The sequence below is a fragment of the Panthera pardus genome, unplaced genomic scaffold (assembly GCF_024362965.1).
Source record: "Panthera pardus isolate Hobbes unplaced genomic scaffold, ASM2436296v1 HiC_scaffold_6, whole genome shotgun sequence".
Taxonomy (NCBI): Eukaryota; Metazoa; Chordata; class Mammalia; order Carnivora; family Felidae; genus Panthera; species Panthera pardus.
Genome location: NW_026526991.1, coordinates 53,330,654 through 53,346,233, shown reverse-complemented (window position 1 = coordinate 53,346,233; position 15,580 = coordinate 53,330,654). Strand labels below are relative to the sequence as shown.

General features: G+C 45.8%; 1 protein-coding gene across 3 annotated transcripts in view; it reads right to left on the bottom strand.

Annotated features, from left to right (window-relative positions):
• The window catches only part of PPM1H (protein phosphatase, Mg2+/Mn2+ dependent 1H), a 259,081-nt gene that overhangs the window by 53,393 nt on the left and 190,108 nt on the right, over nucleotides 1-15,580 (bottom strand). The window lies entirely within an intron of this gene.

Below are 15,580 nucleotides of genomic sequence, written 5' to 3'. Positions count from 1 at the left end.
ACCAAAGTATATTCGTAAATAACAAAGTTATAAAAAAAAATAGCACCCATGATCTTCTTGCCTATTACTTTCTCCTCGTAATTCCCAAGTTCTACCTCCAGAATGGTAGTTTTTCTCATTATGTGGTTCTCTAGGGTACATAGTGTGACCTAGACATATTTCTCCCAGAATAACTTAAGGCAAGTCTCCCACTAAGAAAGTTCTTCTATGTCTTTGCCAGATTCCTGCATTCCCAGCCAGAGTCCCCATTTGGACATCTTAACCCACAGGCCAGGAACCCAAAGTTCACACTGTGGCATGGTCTACCTCGATCACTTCCCGTGATCTTCTTTCTTTCCCAAATCAGGACTTCTAATTAGAAAGACAGAGAGAAATGACACTCATGTCCCTAAGTCTTGATTCCCTCAGCGATACTTCAAAGTCATTTAAGAAGAACGTGACCCCTCCAGGACTGCCTAATGCCGACGAACCACTCATATGATTCCAATGACACACACCAGTGAGTCACATTCTTCTAATAGTTGACCTCTCAGTGTGGCCCAGGATGCCTGTCCTCCCCTGGGAAGCTTTCTTCCTACATTCTCCTTTTCTTCTGCTATGGTATACTGTGGAACATCAGGCCCGGTGTCAGAGGTTTTGAAGTCACAGCGCAGTCCGCAAGCGAACCAGTTGTGTGACCTTGGGAAAGTCCCTCAACCTCACTGAACATGCTTCTTCAGCTGGATTCCCCATGAGAAGCTTCAAGGATCAAATGCAAATATGTCTGACAAGTCCTTTGGGAAGGATAAAGTGCTATTTAACCAAATTGTGACCATCAAGGTCTTAGGAGCCCCATTCTTTTTTCACTGCAGATGTAGAGCACAGATAACTGGTGAGCACAGGCTGGAATACAGCACATCCCCGCAGGAAAATGGCTTCTTGCTGAACGCCCAAGATACCCCAACTCATACTTTTTCTATTGCTGCTAATGGTATCGAAGCATGAAGGACAGCACCTGTGCAACTTTAGTCAGGAAAGTCCATTTTTCTACTCTAAAGGGAAGAATCAAAGACTCAAAAAGATACCTCAGAGCTAATAATATGAAGGGGAAGCTTTTGGGTTGGTCTAAAACAGGCATTAAAGGAGAATTCTCCCTCAGCTAGAAGCTGAGTGCCCCTTCTGGGAGGAAGGTAAAAGCCACAGGAAGTCTCATTTTGCTCATAGCAGAAACCAGGTCTTAGACAGGGGCGCACCGCATAGGGCCTGAGCAGGTGTGGATAGAGGCTGGTGGGCAGAAGTGTCTAGGTCTTTGGTTCCCACTCCTGCTTCCTACCACGAAATCTCAACACAGCTTGAATCCCAGGAGACTGGGATGAAACACCACCTGGACCTGGCTGGTCAGGAGTAGACGCATGACTGCAGCCCAAATGCCACTCATGGCTTTTAAGAGCTTGGCACCACCCCAACTCAGCAATTCACGGAATCCACAGAGGCTCTCCCCTGCCTCGCCTTTCTCCGTACCCACCCTGCCCAGACCTTCCTGGAAAAAGCAACACAAAGTTGGCAGTCATGTCATACTTCCTTCTTCCTGCCAGCCATCTGTATTTCCACAGGCATCAAACCCAAAGCCACAGAGCAGTAAATGGAGGCTGCTTTCTGCTCCTTGAGGTGGCCCTTCAACGGGTAGGGTCCTCCTCACTGCACCAAAATCTACAAGTGCGTGCGTTTCCTTTAAAGTAACACGAGAATATTTTGAATTTTATTAGATCTTACTCTTATTTTTTAATATCTTCTTTCAAGAGGCCTTTCTTTTCCTGGTTTCAAAGACTCATAGTTAAGAAATCCCCAGAAACTTCCTAAATTTGTCTTTGGATCAAATCTTAATATGCTGGGAAAATGTCACTGAACCGTCACAGGGAGGGGGAATCTGAGCTAAGGCTAACGATATCAGGCTCAAACCAGAGTTCTGGAATAAGGATGAGAGGCAGCCGTTGTGGCCCCAGGGTGAGTTGGAAGAGGCTGAGAAAAGTCCCTCATCCAGCAGGTAGTTAGAGGGTTTAGAAGTATCCTTTAAGATATTTCTAGGCAAAGCCAACGTTTCTGCCACAGCTTGCCATTATATAGCAGGCTTTAGTTCTTTGTAAATCTAAATTTGGGGGATGGGGTCATATTTTGATGCCTTGGGTCCCTGGATTCTTTGCTAGGAATTAGTGTCGAGGGGTATCTTGATTACATGATTCCTGGGAAAGCTCCCTGTGGGACCAAAGCTCTACAAACAAATGCTAACTTGTTTTCTCCTTTGATCCTCAGAGCATCATTTAAATTACTTGAGGCCTGTAGGCCCTGAGCTGTATACAGGCTGATGTTCTTGTGCTAATACCGTACAGTCTGGATTCAGGTTCAAACAGTATGCTGTCAAAGTGTGATTAGTATCGGGTGATATAATTTGGGGGTGCAATGCTGCCTAACTTGTGTATGTCTGTCTCTGAGAGAAACAAATGAAAGGGAGAACCTTCTGGCTCTCCCTCCAGAAAGCCTTTCTCCATAATGGGGCCCAAGCTCTGTTCCCTGACATTGTGGATGCCCTTGAGGAAATCCTCCGATTAACAGGGCTGACCCACAAGCCCTGGGAAAATGCATACCTCGCCCCTTCTTACCACCAGCATGCCTGAACCAGATCCTGCCTGGAGTTCTGGGAGCGGTAATCGTTCTTCTAATTTGGCCTAAAGACTCCTCTTCCTAAACTGGGCCTGTGGGTGATAGCATGAGGCATCAGAGGTCGCTTTCACTGCACTGGCCCATGTTCTTGGGGAGAGTCCACTGGCTTAGAGCAGATCCTGATAACCCGGTGTATACACAAACACATTTGGAAAGCAATATTTACCCTTACCGTGTACTACACACTGAGATGTCCTTTACTCCCTACACCGGCTAATTTGTTTAAAATGTTCATCTCCATACACTAAATTGCTTTCACAACCCACTAACGGGTCCCTGTCCACAGTTGAAAATTTGGGTAAAGAACCTGATCCTAGTAGCTCCAAATCAGGAGCTCAGGTTTGGACCAGATGAGAGCAATGGGTTCTACTAGAACCATTCATAAATATTTACTAGCACAGGTGCTGGGAATGTGGAGTTAAATAATATAAAGGCCATCCCTTAACTCATGGGCCCAAGGTTAGCAGTGGAAAAGGATTCACACAAAAGAAAATGCTTTGAATCAGTCTTTTGAAAATGTAATTTGTCACATGTGTATGCAAAACAGAACCAATCATATTTCAGGATAAAACATTCTGCAGGACTTTTAGGGAGATTTCAGATTTTGAAGCTATTTTTGATTCAGTACCCACTTGGTGTGCATTAGCATGTGGTGAGGAGAGCTTCATATTCTAATCAATAACATTTAGATCTCCCACAGGTATGAATCACAGATCCTTATTTTATGAGCACACAAATATGGAATGATTTCTGCTTTCTCAGGGACCGTTTATTCTGCGACAAACATGAATTTCATTGACATTGGCCTTTATACTGTATGAAACCAAGTCAATATATACAAATCAGGAGATAACCAAAATTGACCCCATAGCCAGGAATGGTGGGGAGACAACAGCAAATATATTGTTCCCTACAAAGAGGGTTTTACTGCAGAGGCCAGTTCCTTGAGCTGATCTTGTAGCCCTGACTCACAAAGCTTCTGTCTCTTTGGACATATCGATATTTATACACAGGAGCACCAAGTTCTACGGTGCCCCTTGGGGAAGGCCTTTGTGCACTGGGACTCCACTCTATGCTACAGCATTTCAGTATTTCCATTCGTGTGTCTTTGAACTGGTAATATCACCTGGGGCAGAGCTCAAGTATCTCAAAGTAGGCATCAAACCTTTTTCAAGTCTTCTGCTTTATCCGAAAAAGCAAGAATTTTTGCATAATAATCATATACATAACATTTATTTCCACACACAAAAATATCCTCCCCTACCCCCAAAATCTTCAGTTGAAACCCAGTCTTCTGGAATCTTCTGTTGATCCTAACATTACTCAAGCCTTAAGATAAGAAGCACAGGCGTGGGCAATGGCTGCTGATCTTTACCAGTGGGAAGAACACAGCACACTCCTGTATCAAGGTGGCCCCACTGTTTTAGACAATGGATGGTACAGGCAACAACTGTTAACTATGCTGCCACCTCAGCTGTAACACTCACAGAGTTCCAACACACCCCCCACTCACTGTATGCTCGCTTTCTTCTGGGGACTGTTCAAAGCACTTAGGTTTTTAAAGCATGTAATTCTTTTTCTTTTTAATTTTTTTAATGTTTGTTTATTTTTGAGGGGGAGAGAGAGAGAGTGCGAGCGTGCACAAGCGGGGTAGGGGCAGACAGGGAGACACAGAATCCAAAGCAGCTGTCCGCACAGAGCCTGACGCGGGGCTCAAACACACGAACTGTGAGATCATGACCTGAGCTGAAGTTGGACGCTTAGTCGACTGAGCCACCCAGGTGTCCAGAAACATATATAATTCTTAGAACAACTTTGTGGGACAGATATTAACATTAACCCAAGTAAGAAAATGGAGGTCACACCACTAGGAAATAGAGGTCAGGCTCGCTTCCAGGCTCACCCCAAAGTGCACTGTGCTCTCAGCCACGGTTCTCCGACATCTTTGAGGAGCTATGAATCTATGTAAATACCATGAAATGTCATGATTTCCAACAAGATTGCTTAATTACTAATCCTCATCATCAGGGTAAACCATACAATTTTTTAAAAGTTTTTATTTATTCATTTTAAGTAATCTCTACACCCAAAAGGGGGCTCAAACTCAGGACCCCAAGATCAAGAGTCAAAACGCTCTTCCGACTGAGCCAGCCAGATGCCCTTCATACAAATTTTCTAAAAGCCTAGTCCCCAGGTTTAGAAGTTTAAACATACCACCTTCTTAGGCTTTTTCTTCTCTTGCCAATAGGGTGGATATTCAAGATCACTGAGGTCTGGCTTTCAAATTGTTTTGCTGATAGTAAGTTGCACTCTTTAAACCCTCACATGTACATGCCCAGTTTTTCACAGGGTGATCCAAGACCATTTGAAAGGATTAGGCAAATCTGGGGAGGGAGTATCATTTACTTGGGTTGAAGAGGAATGAGAAACCAGCAAGTTAGATGCCCTGGGAGCACCATCTCCTAACTACTCTAAGTATTTATACTGTGCCTGGGGCCTGGACTATGCAAGTTATGACCATAACATCAATAAGGGAGGAGAAGAATCGGCTCAACTCTGACCCCCTGTAGGCATCAAAGCGTTTGATATCACCTTTCATTTTTCACGGACAGTCCAGTCCATGACGCTTCCTGAACACGCTCCTTGGCCCACACAGGTGGACAAAGAAGTTCCTGAACAACAGCAGGAAGAAAGCCAGGGGTGAGGGGTCACAAATCTGGTAAAGAGTCCAGGCTGCCCAGGGTTCTGTAACCAATCATTTCTGCAAGCTGCGGCTCATAACTACAAGAAGAATCTGGGGCTGCCCAAAGCCAATGTTTAAGGACGTCCAGGAATCACCTGAGAGGTTTTAAAAAAATAGAGATTCTGAGACCTCAGGAATTCTGGAGTGTTTTTAATAATCATTCCAGATGAAAAAGCTTCGCTGTGGGGAAATAATCCTCTTCCACTTTTGGTATGGGTTTGTCCTATACTTGGCTATAAGCACCATGAGGGTGAAGATTGTTTTAATCTGCTTTGTATCTACAGTGCCCGACACAACACCCGTGCCACTGAATGAGGAATGGCCAAAACTGATCATGCCCCAGAGATCACACAGAGATCACCTGTGCTCTCTCCTTTAAGTTCCTGAGCACGGTGGATTGCATTTGATTTAACCGGGGTAACCGACAAAGCTGATTTAATCCTCATAGAAGCTAAACCTAGAATTGGTAGAGCATTATGGCTTTTACCAGAGCAACAAGGTGAAAAAGCAAATGTATTATCAGCATTTCTAGTTCTTATAGAAAGATGTATGTTTGGTTCTTGAGCAAGGGACCGACAAACCTTACCCTGGCCCTGAATAAGTCTTTGATTTACTTATCTAAAGGTAAGACGAACATGGAAGTAGGATGAAATCATTGAAAGTTTGGAGTGGTCATTGCCCAACTCTGCTATGTGGATTCCTGGGTTAAGTCCAGAACCTAGGGGCTTTAAATTAGCACCTCAGCTGCATCTGATGAAGACATCCCCGAGCCACAGAGGGTTAGCACCTTCATGGAGCTGTCAGCTTGAAGCCAGCAACACTGACTCCCTGTTATGAAACCTTGTGTGCAGGTAAGGGTGGCAGGGAAAAGAAAAAACTTTATCAAGCTCTGCTTGAGAGTGAAATTTTGTAACTGGAGGAATATAGGCTGGGCACAGGAAAATGTTTCCTTGGCAGGGTGGTTAAGTACCTGGAAATTTGGTGGAGTGTTGTAGCACTCACTTCTCTGGAATTTCCTTAAAAACAGGATCTTATAAATAGGCTGAGGATTGGACCATATGTCTTTCTAAATATACCATCAGCTCCATATTTCTGCCGTGCTGTGTGTCATTTTCATACTTTACAGAGGTGCAGAGCTCTTATGGTTGAGAAAATAAGATGTTAGTTCTTGCCACCCTTAGCACCGCATTCAAAGTTTCGCATGAGCTGACCTGAACCTACTTACCTAGATTGCTGGGTTACTGGACTAACCACCACTGCCCCACACCCTCTCGATCGCTTCTACATGCCACTTATGTTAGGCCACCACCAGCAATGTTCTCTAGCTGATACATACCAATATAAGTACACACAGAGGTTGAAACTCTTCTGTACTGCTTGGCAAATAATGACTGTTCCAAGCCCCCAGGTGCCCTTGTCTGGTATTCTGGACCCTCCCCTGGAATCTCCACAGTGTGGTAAATAAAGAGTTAATGCAAAGGGTACCTGGGTGGCTCGGTCAATTTTTAAGTATCTGACTCTTGATTTTGGCTCAGGTCATGATCTCATGGTTCCTGAGATCGAGTCCCAGGTCGGGCTCTGCACTGACAGCACGGAACCTGCTTGGGAGTCTCCCTCCCTCTCTCTCTTTCTCTCAAAATAAATAAGTAAAACTTAAAAAAAAAAAGTTAATGCCTGGCACAGCAGGGGCTTCTAGGACCCACATGGAGCCTATTCTTCCATGCTGACTATTGAAACTATTCTGAATATTACCTCTGGCTTCTATATTCCCAAAACCCACATCTTATTTTAGCTGTGGGCTTCCACTTGTATTGTGCCCTCCATACAGAAGGTCTTTCCCTTTGTCCCTCAACCCTCTTAAAACTCCTCTCCTATTTCAGACTGTTGATTCAAACACAGCCTTCTCCACTAAGTCTTTCCCAGCCCCAGTTCGCCCTCTTAAAAACCACCACTGCCTCTAACACAGCCACGAGGGTTTCTTTAAACCCCCCTTTTATAAATAAGTTCTACATTCTGTCTTGCTCTATTTATACACAATTCCAAAAGATCTAATTCCCACACTCTTGAGAATTTAATGGATTTATAGGTAAAATGGTGTTGTTCAATAAATTTCCAGAAAGCCAGTCCCTTAGTCAGCTGGTCATCCCCATGAAGTGACACAGTCCTATGTGACAAGATCCTACATGAGGGCTACTGAGGGGCGTGGTATGCCAGCACCTTGGGTACGGTACAGCTCAGGAGGGCTGCAATGGCACTTTAAAAAGTCCAGCATCCAGGACTAAAAAAACAAAACAAAAAAACAACAGTAGAATCAATGTATGGACCAGAAAAACCCATAAAAACAAACAAACAAAACGACCTACAAACAAACAAAACACCCTATCCGTCAGCACTCAGGGATAGAGCGGATTCCTACTTGTACTGAGGGAGCCTCTGCCCACAGATAACACCCCCCCTTGTTCGTGATCATCCGGCACAACAGCTGTGGGACAGACCTGCCAGGTAGAAGTAGCCAGCACACTTGACCTTCCTTCAGTCTCTTGTTTCTCTAAACTGCCTCCCATTACCTCAAGAAACCAGCAACTCAATACCTATTGGATTGTGAACCTTCTGAGACAAGGATCAGACCTTGCCGACCATCTCACTCTCCATAATATCTGATGATTATATTATTGGGCACACAGAGCACTTATTGTATGCCAGACTTTGTTGAATGCACACGACCACACTAGCTCTTGATGTCCTATTATTAGGTACCATCATCAACCCCTTTTACATGTGGGAAAACCAAGGTGACATGTATGTCCAAGCTGCACCTGGGGACTGGCCCAGTCAGAAAGTCTGGCTCCACATCCCTGTTCGTAACTACTGCTCAGTGCCTAATATACAGCAAGTATACAATAAAGGCTTGCTAAGTATAAAGACACGTGCCTCCCTGCCCTGGGGGTGGGGCTTGGTTAAAAGGACACTGGCTATTTTAACCAGAATTTATGCAAGCATTTGACATCGTAAAGCTTCCCCAGAGGACCTGGAGCTAAGTCCCCACCACACATGTACTGCATAGCCCCAGACAATGGTCACGGGGGAAAAGCAGGGACCAGACTCTGCTTAGGAGCCTATCAGTGGGTATAGACATGCTATGGCTGTTCAAAGGGTCTCGGGGGAAAGAAAAGCTTGGAAGTACTTTGGCCACTTTAGGAACGAGAAATTTACTCCTATCATGGGAGCAGAAAGGTGTGTGTGTGTGGATGATCAATAGGGAGCAAGCCAGTTGGGCATCTCTTTCCTTTCCGCTTCCTGTGGCCTGACAATGCCTGTCTTGGCTTCCAATCATTTGTAAAATGCCTCATAGCTTCCTCTGGCCATAGGGGCAGAAAGGCGGGGAGGGGGGTGGGGAGCAAGGAGTCATTTATCACTGTCAGGAGATATGCTGCACACAGCAGGGCAGGCTTTCTTCCCTGCTGCTCCTGAAGCCAGAGCTGCAAATCCCGAAAAGACGCAGAACATGCACACGGCAAATAACCATTCATCATCTTGGCTCTGGGAGCCCCGAGAAAGGCCACTCCCCATGTGAGGCTGACCCACTCGGACTTTGGCTCTAGGCTGCACCGGAACTTGGAACGCAAGGACTTTCCAGGCGCCTATTCCCTGCCCCAGCCAATGCCCATCCTGGACAATTTATAGGGTTAAAATTCTCTGAAATTCAAGCCCCTCCTTCCTCTGCAAAGTCAGATTTCCACATTGCTGCCAAGGTGGCCCATAATCATTAAGTTATGAGAATACAAGTTGCTAGGAGGAAATTAATACCAGGTTTAACTAGGGAAAGGCCTGCTTTCTTGTGAAGTAATTATAAAATTAAAATGTGATATTTCTCTGGTGGGTTTAAAAAGTCTCCCCGTGAGATCTGTGGCACAACAGTAGTGTCAGGATTTGCACCAAGACGGGACTGAGAAACCCTTTGGTGCTCCAACGATGCTTGCTAGTCAAGAGACACCTGCAGGTAGGTTTCCAAAGATTGGGTTAAAAGTAATTAAAAACAAAAAGAGGGAAAAGGACAGGGTTTGAAATTTCCAATTACTCTTTAAAACTCAAGAGTCAAGCTGTTACAGAAAACGCAGGCTTTCCAAGTAAGATTAATAATGCTAAGCTAATTAGACTCACAGGCATGGCCAACATATAAATTCAGGCCCAAAAGAGGGACACTGTCCCTTTAAAAACTGCCTGGGGATCAGTGGAAAAGCTAATGAGGACTGTCAGTTGGGGCTGCTTTAATAGGTGGTCCTCCCGAGGATAAAGCCTGGGGTTTTGGTAACAGGGCTTCTGTGCTTGATTCAATAAATCAATTTATATTATATGCGGGTGCAGTTCTGGAGTTGGCTTCATAAAGCATTCTGTGGCATTTCTCAATCTGCTTTTCCACTTTGCTGTCAGCCTGCCTGAATGTGTTGTCAGAGGGCACTGAAAAGAGCAGTGAAGAATAAGACAGAAGCCATATCTACAATAGTTGTAAAACTCGACCCAGTAGCTCCAGACCATGCTTGAGGCTGCCTCCAGTGAGTTTCCCTCCAGAAAATGTTTGGATTATCTATTGGTAAGAAGCCCAATGCTGTGGTGCTGTGGCTCTCATCCCTGAGTTGGGTTCCAGGCTGCAGATGGAGAATTAAAGTTCACCCCAAACAGCATGCAAAGGGTTGGAAGTGAGGTTGCTTTTTAATCAGCTCCTCAGGGTCTGAAATACTCCCCAAGAAGTAAAAGGAGAAGAGAAACAAAAGCACCAGTCCAGCAGGCAATGGGCAAGGCAGGGCAAGGGAGGTAGGGCAAAGGACATGGTTCTTCCTTCTGGCTGACCAACAGGCTTGCCAAGTAGTGACCGCTAGAGATGAGTTGTCCCTAAACACAGTGACTGATGCCTCTGAACATCTACAAAGTGGAATGACGCCCATACCGCAGCCAACTCAGAGGCTAACAGGAGTGAGTCCAGAAGCCATAGAATGCGGCCATGCCATTTCACTTGCTTACCCTGTCTGTGCTCAGCTGTCTTTTTTTTTTTTTTTTTAAACTCTCTGCCATTGGGATGTTCAGTTACCGCTCCTTGTATGTTCTCCACCTCAGCTAGACCCATGCTCTTACGTTACCCAGACTGCAGGGTCATCCAGTACAACTTTTTGTGGTGATGGCCATGTTCCGTATCTGTGCACTGTTCAGTTCAGGAGCCACTAGCCACATCCGGCTACTGAGCAATTGACATGTGGCTAGTGCGACCTGGGAAAGAAAATTTTCATTTTATTTAATTTTAACTAATATAAATTTAAATGGCCACATGTGGCTAGTGGCTACTGTGCTAGAGAGCACTCAGAATAGAAAAATATTTCCTTTGCCTTAATAAAAGCAATGAGTACTAAAAGGAGAAAATGGTGGCTGACCCCACTCTGCCCCCAGTGGAAAAATCCCGGATTGTAAAGGAAATTCAGCGGAGGAAAATGACCCTGATGTGTCATCAAGTTAGAATCATAAAGAGTTAAGGGCTGCTAGAGATTAAAATGAAAGGTTGCGGGGCGGCTGGGTGGCTCAGTCGGTTAAGCGTCCGACTTCAGCTCAGGTCACGATCTCGCGGTGCGTGAGTTTGAGCCTCGCGTCCGGCTCTGGGCTGATGGCTCAGAGCCTGGAGCCTGCTTCCAATTCTGTGTCTCCCTCTCTCTCTGCCCCTCCCCCGTTCATGCTCTGTCTCAAAAATAAATAAAGGTTAAAATGAAAGGTTGCCATCGCTGGAATATTTCTAATGGAACTGGTCTTTTCCAGAAACTCTGAAAAGCAGAGCAAAGTCCATTCCCCGCCAGACACAGAGGTTGGCAGCAAGGGGCAAAGGAAGCATTTTACAAATGAGAGACCCAGGTCCAAGATTTGCCCAAGGCTCCAGAGTCTTGGCAGAGCGAGCTCCAGAGACCATGGAGCCTATCTCCCAAAGCCATAAACTCTGTACTAAGCCAGGCCATCTCAAGTTACAGGTCCAGCCTTCCTCGGAAATAAGACCATCATAAATGTTGGAAAGGCTTTGCTTAAGGAAAGAATTCTGGTATACTTTACTCATAACTAGAACCATCTGGAAGCAATCTCGCATTCACACGATGGACTTCTCTTCCTCTTTAGCCCTTGCTCTCTCTACAAATCCCATCAGGCCAGGAACAGCTGCTGGAGGGCCTGGCTGGACTCCACGGGTAGAGCTACAAACCCCCTTCCACATGGATGTCCTCCTGGGCCCCTGGCTTGCTCGTTCCCCTGTGTGCCCGGACACAGCGCACGATGAACACCCATCCCACTGAGAAAGCTAAATCACCAGCAGGCCCAGGAGCAGGGACCCGGTGCCACAAAGGCAGCTGTGAGAAACCGTTGTTTCAACTTGGTAACACAGACACTTGCCAGCAAATTACAGCCTGAGATGGCTCAGAGGGCTGCGGGTTGAAACACAGAGCTCACACTGCCAGCTATGTGCATCATGCAACAGCAGCTCGACACAAAGGGCTGGGGAGGAGGGGAGCTGGCCTGTACTGGGGCAAGGCTGGGATCCTGGCACCAAGACCAATGACACCAGGCACAGAAGGTGAGGGCTGGGCCGCGTCAGGGACCGACTCAGCGCTGGGGGTGCTGTGAAGAAAATGCCTTTGTAAATCCAACTACTGGGCAAGCGATCTCTGAGGCGGGGGAAGGGGCGGTGGGGGAGCCAGGGAAGAGACCGGTTTCATTATGAAGGTCCTGGTGACAATAACCTTTTGTCCTCTATACAATCTGGGCCTGCCAAGCTGCTCCACAGTCTCTGAGAAAGCACGAGGGTGGGAGAGAAAGGCTCCCTGTCAGGAGGCCACAAACTCATCCCTGATGATGAGACAAGGCTCCCCCGCCCCCCCAGAGCAGACATCCTCTCCCACACCTTCCTCCCCGCTGCAGACGCATGGCGGAGGGCTGGCATGAGGCTGCTGTAAGACGAGAGCAAACAATTTTCCTCAGCACAGGAGACCTGGTTCTCTGAGGATCCTCCCACCATCCGCACCCCCAAATCACACACAGACTCTTAGTGATGAGTGTGAAGCAGCCCAGTTTAATTTGGCCGGCAGTCTAGCAGGTCAGACTGGGAACCAGAAAAGTTAGTACCTCAGCCGGTCCTGAAATGCTTCACCCCGTCCTCTTGTTTAGAGGACTGTCACGGAGACACTGATCCTGGTGGACAGGACCCCCCTGCTCCCCTGCTTCACTTCATGTCACGGCTCAAAACTGAGTAATTATGTCTAATCTTACCCTGAAGAAAAATGGACCGTTGCATTGTATCACAAAGAGCTCTGGGCCTCAGAAACCTGGGATCTAGGCCTTACTCTGACACTTCTGTGTCCGTAGAAGCTGAGCAAACCACCTAATTCCTCTCTGTCTCAATCTGCTCAACCACAAAATAGGAACAAGGAAGAGGAGTCCTTCAGCGTCAGGCAGCTGGCATGGTAAACAGCGTGTGCCCTGCAGTGATGCTGTCTGGGTTCACGTCCTAGGTGCTACCATTTACTATTATGTAACCTTGAAACTCAGCCTCTGTGCCTCAGTTTCCTCATCAGTTTCCTCATCACAGTTCATGGGACTGTGAAATAGAAGGCATCAAGTCAAGCTCTCATCACAACGCCCGGCCCTTAGCTCTTCCAGTCACTGTCAGGTAGGCCCACTGCCATCGTGCTGAGTGGGGGCATGCAGGGCCCATTTCCACCACAACTAGGTATTTGCTATAAGAATTAAAGGGCTTTGACTTAAGTGAACTCATGATTCATAGAAGCGTTCCAGAAGAACAGGTTCACAGGCCAGGGCTAACTCTGAATCCAAGAAACATAAAGGGACATGGTAAGGACCTGTCTCCTTGAGCATGACACATTCCAAACACTTACCAGACCACCTTCAACCAATTCCAACAACTTGGTAGTCACTGAAGGCATCTGTGGGAAAAGAGCCACAGGTCTTCATCTCCCTTTCTACAGAATTAATTTGCCAGGTCTTCTCTTTCTAGAGACAATTCGGAAAGGCAGCAAAAGGTGATCCCATGGTTTTTTTCAAGTCCTAAACAATAACTGCTAGACACGAGGTTTCTCATGAGAGGTTACAACATTTAAAAAAGGAATTCATTCAAGTTTAAATTCATTAAAGTTTATACAGGCAGTGGTCTAACTGGGTCTCTAACTCCCCCACTTACTCCAACAAAGATATAAAGAACTCTCCTTTTCCTGAAGCACCAATTTCAAGTCAAAAGAACAGGTAGAAAATACACAAAGGTGTACATCAATCTCTGCTCACAGGCAAAGCTGCAGCCAATAGCCACACAGGGAACCGTGCTGAAACAAATCAGCAAATCATGTCTGACTGAAGCCATTCTCAGTCTTGGCTCCTCAATTATTTGGTACCTTCTGTGAAGTTCCATACATTAAATACAGCCTGTTTATGGACCACTTATTTTCTTAGGATCATGCTAATTAATACCGTGTGTGTGTGTGTGTGTGTGTGTGTGTACAGAGAAAGCAAGAGACTGAGTGTGGGTGTATGAAGTTGGATTTAATCTAGTCCCTGAACGTATCCACATTTTAAAAATTATAAAATGGGGGTAGTCTTTAGCCACTTGTTTTCCAAGTGTGTTTTGACTGCTTAGATCTTATTTGCCTTTCTGGCATAGAAAGAACACACAAACAGCCTTGCCTCAAGCTTAACGTATCTCAGATACAAACAAGCTCCTTATTCCCACCCTTCCCACCTGCCATCCATAACTACCTGGTCCTCAACTGCCGTCAGTCACACCCTTTCCTGAAATCCAATAAATACCCACTGGCTAATCACTGGGTGTCAGGCACCAGGCGAGGCACTGCCCCCTCCTGGAGAATTGCAGACTAGTCGAAAGGACATAAACAGGTAGCTGGAATGATTAATGACTTACCCCTTACAGTTATCTCTTGGCCCAAATCATCTAGTTTGTTGTTCATTTCCTTCCTTCTCTGTTTTCTGCTTCCATCCCTCCATTTGACCCTTGAGACCTCACATACATATTTCTATGCTGTTTTTTTTTTTTTTTTTTTTTTCCTGGGTACCTAAACTTGCTTTCTCTTGCCAGTTTCCTTCAAACTCCTTAGGACTGCCATCCCAAAACCATGCTTTCCTCATTCGTTCTCCTTCTCAGAGACAAAGCAGCACAACCCACAGCCTCCCACAGTAAATGTATGTCTCTGCGTGGCTTCCCGCATCCTTGATTATGTCCCCTTGATACTGACTCAGTCTGATTTCCCATAGACCGTCTCTTTATTTTTGGCCATGTTCCTTACTGTCTCTCAGGTCCACTCTTTTTGTTTATGCATTTGCAATCATGGGGATTTCTGACCTGGGACACCGTTCCCTCCATCGTTCTAAATCCTGCAAAACTTAGACCAAAGCCGACCGTGCTTTTCTAAACTATGGTAGCCCTCACCTTCAACTGCTCTGTGAGGAGTGCTGATTTTGCTGATCGGATAAAAATGAACTTGTAAAGAAAACCCAGTTGGGGTAGGGTAAGGATTCTAGGGCACCAAAACTCCAGAACCTCAGAGCTGCAAATAGGGTGAACCCTTTCTGCCAAGTCCGTTCATGTTTTAGAACAGGAGTAAATAGTTTAAGCTTTATGGGTCATACAGTCTCTGTTCCAGCTACTCAACCACCTTGTTGTAGAGTGAAGGTAGCCAAAGATCAAATGTATACAAACGAATGTGGCTGTACTCAAAACAAAAAAAAAAAATATTTACAGAAAGGTGTGTGGGTGGAATCTGGCTTCTGGGTCATAGTTTGCTGACCCTGCTTTATAAGAAGAGTGGATAGTAGGGAAAATCTTCTCTTTTAGATGATAGGGGATAAATTGAAGTGCCTTAGATCAGCCCCTTATTTTCCCTAGATAGCTCAACTGTTCCCTTAACACAGTGTGTATTCTAGTAGATTTCTAGCCTAGAAGTCACTACCATGAGACTTTGGGCTGTAATCACGTGTGACAGCTATTTTGGTCAACGTGAGAAGAGATAATGGCATCCACTTCTATGCCCATGTTGGCAAGCAAAGAGTCCACTGTCTCACCCTCCTGCTCTCCTCCAGGCTGGCAGGAGGCTC